The following is a 7,555-nucleotide window of genomic DNA, read 5'->3' as shown; positions in this document are numbered from 1 at the left end:
GTGGATAGATCCACCAGCTGAGCAATCTAAAGAGATCTGAGCTCTTTCTGTAAGCCCATAATAGAAGATGTCTAACTGAACCCACTCTGAAAATATTTCAGATGGGCATTTTCTTAGCATCTCTTTGTATCTCTCCCAGGCATCATAAAGAGATTCATTATCTCCTTGTTTAAAGCCTTGGATGTCCAGCCTTAGCTGTGTCATCCGTTTTGGAGGGAAGTATTGATTCAGGAATTTTTCTGTCAGCTGTTTCCATGTCCTTATGCTAGCCTTAGGTTGGTTATTTAACCACCTCTTGGCTTGGTCTTTCACAGCAAATGAAAATAGTAATAATCTGTAGACATCCTGATCTACTTTCTTATCATGTACTATGTCAGCAATTTGTAAAAACTGTGCCAGAAACTCTGTAGGTTCTTCTTGTGGAAGACCGGAATACTAGCAGCTTTGCTGCACCATGATAATGAGCTGAGGATTCAGCTCAAAGCTACTGACTCCAATGGAGGGTATGCAGATACTACTCCCATATGAAGCAGTAGAGGGGTTAGCATATGACCCCAGAGTCCTCCTGAACTGTTCATTTCCACTTAGATCCATGATGGAGAAAGGGAGATGATGTAAAATAAAAATTGTATTTATTTATTTTTTATTTTTTTTGAATATTTCGAAAATAAATTAAAATAAAATAAATAAAAATAGGTGAAGATTTTCGAAAAAAAAATGAGGAGAGAGAAAATGGTCAGGAAGTTTTGAAAAAGATATGAATTGAAAAAGATTTTAAATTTTGAAAAAAATCTGAATTTTAAAAATAATTTTCAAAAATTTGTTTTTAAAAATAGAGAGAAAAGATATTTTTGAATTTAAGGAGGAGAGAGAAAAACAATAAGATAGCCCAAGATTTAAAATTTTTAGATCTAATGCTCCTTGTTTTCGAAAATTCTGGAGGGAAAATACCAAGGAACACCAAACTTAAAAATTTTAAGATCAAGACGCAAGGAGAACTCAAGAATACTTTGAAGACTCACAAGAACACAAGAACATGAAGAAAGAACACCAAACTTAAAATTTTTAGAAAACCAAACTAAAATTTTTGAAAAACAAAGAAAAACCAACAAGAAAACACCAAACCTAAAGTTTGGCACAAGATTTATTCAAAGAAAAATTATTTTTGAAAAAGATTTTGAAAATAAGATAGCCAATTACTAAGAACATAAGCACCACGCTCTAACTAATTGAGCTATAAATTTAAAGTGTTTTAACAAGGTATAAATAATAAAAGACTCTAAACCAAAAAGACAAATTTTTTTCCTAATCTAAGCAACAAAATAAACCGTCAGTTGTCCAAACTCAAACAATCCCCGGCAACGGCGCCAAAAACTTGGTGCACGAATTGTAAATCACACTTTTCACAACTCGTACCACTAACCAGCAAGTGCACTGGGTCATCCAAGTAATACCTTACGTGAGTAAGGGTCGAATCCCACGGAGATTGTTGGTTTGAAGCAATCTATGGTTATCTTGTAAATCTTAGTCAGGAAATCAATTATAATTATCAGTATGAATTTCGAAGAATAAAAGAGCATGGATTAAATACTTGTTCTGCAGTAATGGAGAATATGTTGGAGTTTTTGGAGATGCTTTGTCTTCTGAATCTCTGCTTTCTCCCTGTCTTCTTCTTCACGCACGCAAGGTTCTTCTCCTTATATAGTTGTGTTTGTGTATCCCAATTTCTGCATGTTTAACGGTGACAACGGGGTCACATTTGAGTACGAGGATCCGATATTGTTTCGCACTCAACATGTGAATACGTTGTCAGATTTGAAGAGTTTGATATTGAGCAAGCTCGGAGGTACATTGGCGAGAGAAATCGGAAGGGTGGCGTATAGGTTACTGGCCCCCATAGGTAATGGAGTCTTTCGATTTTGACTATTCCGACTTCAAGGGGACGAGCATGTGCAAGTGATGTTCAATATACATGGGAGGATCATGGTCAAGCAAGTAATGGAGCTATTTGCAGAGGTGGGGCACAGTGGTGGTGGTCCTTCTGTACACTCGACCTATGTGCAGGATGACCGACCTCTCGCACCATCGCCCATTCATGTCACCGTTCCAGTGGATGAGGCAGAGGAGGATGAGGAGGATGAGGATGAGGATTACGTGGCGGATAGTGATGATAGCGAATCGTCCGATGGTGAGGATGAGAATGAATGTGTTTCGGAGACACCCGTTCCGACTGCTCCCCGCCATGTCCTGCCTCCCCCTCTTCTGATACCGGCGCTTTCGGCAGTTCCGTCTCACTATCATAGTCTGAATTTGGACGCCATGCACGAGAGGACTCCGTTTCTTGACACGGGTAAAGAATATTACAACCTAGACGGCAGTGTAAAGTTTCGGGTCAGACACAAGCTTAGAAGCCGGGAGGCAGTGCTTCAAGGTGTGAAGAACTACAGTATTCGGAGGAGTGCGGAGTACCGAGTGATAGAATTAGACTGGTTAAAGTACCATGTGCAGTGCCATCAAGCTGATAATGGGAGTCAATGGAGCCTCCGTGTGGCTCTTCGACAGAACCTCGGATACTGGTAATATTAAGTTTGTGTGCCTTTCAATACCTCATTATGATATACTTAGTAGGTGTAGAAAGTGCCTAAAGGAATCCTGTGTTGTTGTGTTCAGGGAGGTTCAGAGGGTTGGTGGAGTGCATAGTTGTCTAGCACCCACCATGTCTCAAGACCATCGTCAGTGGTGCACGAAATTGTGATCATCAATGGCGCCAACAACTTGGTATGCACAATTGTAATCTCAACTCTTTGTCACAACTCCGCACAACTAACCAGCAAGTGCACTGGGTCGTCCAAGTAATAAACCTTACGTGAGTAAGGGTCGATCCCACGGAGATTGTCGGCATGAAGCAAGTTGTGGTCATCTTGTAAATCTCAGTCAGGAGGATTCAAATGGTTATGGAGAATTGATAATTAAAATATGAATAAAACATAAAATAAAGATAGAGACACTTATGTAATTCATTGGTAGGAATTTTAGATAAGCGTATGAAGATCCTTTGTTCCTTCTGAACCTCTGCTTTTCTATTGCCTTCTTCCAATCATTCATACTCCTTTCCATGGCAAGCTTTATGTTGGGCATCACCGTTGTCAATGGCTACTTCCCGTCCTCTCAGTGAAAATGTTCCAAATGTGCTGTCACCGCACGGCTAATCATCTGTTGGTTCTTGATCATGTTGGAATAGGATCCATTGATCCTTTTGCGTCTGTCACTACGCCCAACACTCGCGAGTTTGAAGCTCGTCACAGTCATCCCTTCCTAGATCCTACTCAGAATACCACAGACAAGGTTTAGACTTTCCGGATCTCAGGAATGGCCGCTAATAATTCTAGCCTATACCACGAAGGTTCTAATCTTAGATTAGAAACCCAAGAGATACACATTCAAGCTTAATTGCATGTAGAACAGAAGTGGTTGTCAGGCACGCGTTCATAGGTGAGAATGGTGATGAGTGTCATGGATCATCACATTCATCAAGTTGAAGAACAAGTGTATATCTTAGAGAAGAAGTAGGCGTGAATTGAATAGAAAAACAGTAGTACTTTGCATTAATTCATGAAGAACAGCAGAGAACCACACCTTAATCTATGGTGTGTAGAAACTCTACCGTTGAAAATACATAAGAACAAAAGGTCTAGGCATGGCCGAATGGCCAGCCCCCAAACGTGAAAAGGTTTATCAAAAGTATGATCAAGTGTAAAAACCTCTATATCTAAAATACAATAGCAAAAGGTCCTATTTATAGAAAACTAGTAACCTAGGGTTTACAGAAATGAGTAAATGATGCAGAATCCACTTCCGGGCCCACTTGGTGTGTGCTTGGGCTGAGCATTGAAGTTTTCACGTGTAGAGACTTTTCTTGGAGTTAAACGCCAACTTTTGTGCCAGTTTGGGCATTTAACTCCAGCTTTTATGCCAGTTCTGGCGTTTTGACGCCAGAATTTCTATGCTGACTTTGAACACCGGTTTGGGCCATCAAATCTTGGGCAAAGTATGGACTATTATATATTGCTGGAAAGCCCAGGATGTCTACTTTCCAAAGCAATTTAGAGCGTGACAATTGGGATTCCGAAGCTCCAGAAAATCTACTTCGAGTACAGGGAGGTCAGAATCCAACAGCATCTGCAATCACAGAAAAATACACAAACTCATAGTAAAGTCCAGAAATGTGATTTTTATTTAAAAACTAATAAAAATATAATAAAAACTAATTAAAATATACTAAAAACATACTAAAAACAATGCCAAAAAGCGTATAAATTATCCGCTCATCACAACACCAAACTTAAATTGTTGCTTGTCCCCAAGCAACTAAAAACAAAGCAGGATAAAAATAATAGAATATACAATGAATTCCAAAAACATCTATGAAGATTAGTTTTAGTTAGATGAGCGGAGTGATGAGTATTTTGGTGAAAAATAAATTTCTCCCAAAACACACAAATCTAACCGGCAAGTGCACCGGGTCGTATCAAGTAATAAAAACTCACGGGAGTGAGGTCGATCCCACAGGGATTGAAGGATTGAGCAATTTTAGCTTAGTGGTTGATTTAGTCAAGCGAATCAAGATTTGGTTGAGTGTTTTGTGATTTGCAGAAATTAAATTGCATGGAAGTAAAGAGAACAGGGAATTAAATTGCTGAATCTTAAAAAACAAGAAATTAAATAGCAGAAACTTAAAATGCAAGAAATGTAAATAGCGGAATCTTAAAATGCAAGAAATGTAAACGGCTGGAATTGTAAAGGGAATTGGGGCTTGGATTTAAACAAGGAAAAGTTAAATTGCATTAAACAGAAGAGTAAAAGGGAATTGGGATTGAATCGGATCCGAAACAGAAAAGTAAATGAACATATAAAGCAGTAAACAGAGAATTGAAATGGGAAATCAGATCTTAGGACCCAGAGACTAGAAAGCCAAGTCTAGATCTCAATGCCTTCCTAGTTCCAACAAGAACAATTGCAAGGGAATTGTAAATTGTAAGGAAAGTAGATGAGAAGCAAGTAACAGAAACGGAAATTAAATTGCAGTAAACAAAGCAGAGAGATCCAAGGATGAGATTGAAACAGAATTTCTTCAATTCTCCAACCCAAGATCCAAGACAATTGTAATTGAAATTGAAAGCAATAAAACTGAGAGGAAGAGAAGTGAATTCTCCTTCCCCAAGACAAAGAAATTAAAGATCACTCAATATCCAAAGCTCTCCGAAAACTATTATGAAAATTCCAAAAAAAAGCTCCCCGAAGAACTTGAATTCTATCCTATTTATACACTTTCTTCAAATGATCTTCAAGCCTTGAGTTGGGCCTTTGCTCTTGGTGGAATTGGGTTGAAAGAGGCCTTGGTTGATTGCTCTTGAAGTTTGGAGAAGAACCAAAGTGAACCAATTGAACCGGGTTTGAGTTTTGCAAAAGTTGGACCAAAAGTTTGAGCAAAAGTTAGGGGTCTAACTTTTGCTCCAACTTTTCATATCAGCTAGCACCACTTTGCTGATATGAACGTTGGTGCCAATGTTAGGGGTCTAACTTTGGCCCTAACGTTGGCCTTGCCTTGTGTACTTGTGGTGCCAACGTTAGCCACCAAGTTAGGGGGCTAACGTTGGTGCAAACTTTTGCTCCTCCTTGTGATTTTCATGTGCCAACGTTAGCCTCCAAGTTAGGGGGCTAACGTTGGCGCAAACTTTTGGTGCCCAGGGAGGTTTTCTTCATGCCAACGTTAGCCTCAAAGTTAGGGGGCTAACGTTGGCGCAAACTTTTGGTGCCCAGGGGTGAATTTCATGTGCCAACGTTAGCCTCAAAGTTAGGGGGCTAACGTTGGCGCAAACTTTTGGTACCCAGGGAGTGATTTTCAAGTTCCAACGTTAGCCTCCAAGTTAGGGGGCTAACGTTGGGGCTAACTTTTCAACCAAAAGTTTGTGCAAAAGTTTGATGCTAACTTTAGGTCCAACTTTTTGCTTCTTGGTTCATTTTCATTTATTCCTTTGTCTTCTCTTTACTCCTAGCTATTCCTTCTTGCTTCAACCTTTCTCCAAGCTTTCTTCACCTATCATTAATCAACCAAACACATCAAAGCTATGCTCATAATCATGAGATATCCATTCTATCATAATATGTGACAATTATAGTATAAAACCTCATGAAATAGCATGAATTCATACATGGTTGATTAAATCAAAGGAAACATGAAAATCTACCTAATTGGCTTGCTTGTAGCTCAAGAAAGTGCATAATTCTAATGAAAACAAAAGAAAAAGACTAGTTAAAATAGGCTAAGATGACTTGTCATCACAACACCAAACTTAAAGCTTGCTTGTCCTCAAGCAAGAAATAAATTTATGTTCCAAGGTTCTTTCAATTAAGATGGATTGAAGAATAACTTGTAAAGTCCAGTGAGTGAAGTGATCAGGTACAGTGGGGTGAACTCTAAATCATGTGCTCTTGCAAGGGTTTCAGTGCTTACTAGTCCTCACATATTGGGAGTCTTAGGTCTTAGGATTTTCATCCAAATGGTACCATGGAGATCTCTTTATATGTAATCACCTTGAAGCAGCTTATAGTTTCTGTGCTTTGGCCTCGACTCTAAGTATCATGTCTCAAAGCGGCTCTTTAGATAAGCTTTCAATCAATACTCCTAAACCAGTTGGTTTTAAGGTATTAGGTGTTAAAGCACCCCTAAGGATTTACTTGCTCAAGCCTCTTTCTTTGACACAACTCAACCACAAGCATTTACTAGGCTAACAACTCTTTGAGTCATTGTTTCTTCTTTCTTTTCTGCCTAGTAATTGATGCTCAGAGCCTTGGGCCATGTTCTTTTTGTTTTTGTATTTTCTTTCTTTTCTTTTGTTTTGTTTGCTGCTTCTTGGATCAAAAGATTTTTGAGAATCTCCACAATACTTCTTTGAACTTCATGTCCTGCCTATGAGCTCCCCTGCAAGTTTTCACAAGCATGCAACCTCAATACAAAATCATACAACTAGAACCACCACTTCTCCTAATCTTTTGCTTCCCTCAAAATTGTTTGATTCCTCAATCCTTCTTTTCAAAGAACTTTCATGTGATGCATTTCTTGAAAATTGAGTGCAAACAAGTTTTGAAGATAAGAATGTTGTGAATGATCAAGCATCTTGCTTATTGAATTACAGAAAAACTATGCTATGCAGACAGATAATCAGGGAAACTAAACTACTCTCAATCATAGCAGTGTTTGATGTAAGATAATCACTTAGCAATACAACCTTTTGGAGTTCGCTTGCTTTCCTTCTTCTCATCATCATCATTGCTGGCCTTTAGGTTCATCTTTTGTTTCTTTGATTGATGATTCTTAATCCTTCCAAAAGCTTGTATGGACCTCTGCAATGATATTGAAAGTTGCTTGTTCCCCAAGCACTTGGAAACAATGGTTAGTCTGGCTGATTTATTTATGGGCTTTTGAACTTACTTTGGTGTGAGAACACCAAACTTAGTACCTTGCCAATGGGTTTCATGCATCAAATTAACCATG

Source organism: Arachis hypogaea, chromosome 19 (assembly GCF_003086295.3).
Source record: "Arachis hypogaea cultivar Tifrunner chromosome 19, arahy.Tifrunner.gnm2.J5K5, whole genome shotgun sequence".
Taxonomy (NCBI): domain Eukaryota; kingdom Viridiplantae; phylum Streptophyta; class Magnoliopsida; order Fabales; family Fabaceae; genus Arachis; species Arachis hypogaea.
The sequence above is the reverse complement of the archived record's forward strand: the minus strand, read 5'-3'. Positions refer to the sequence as shown.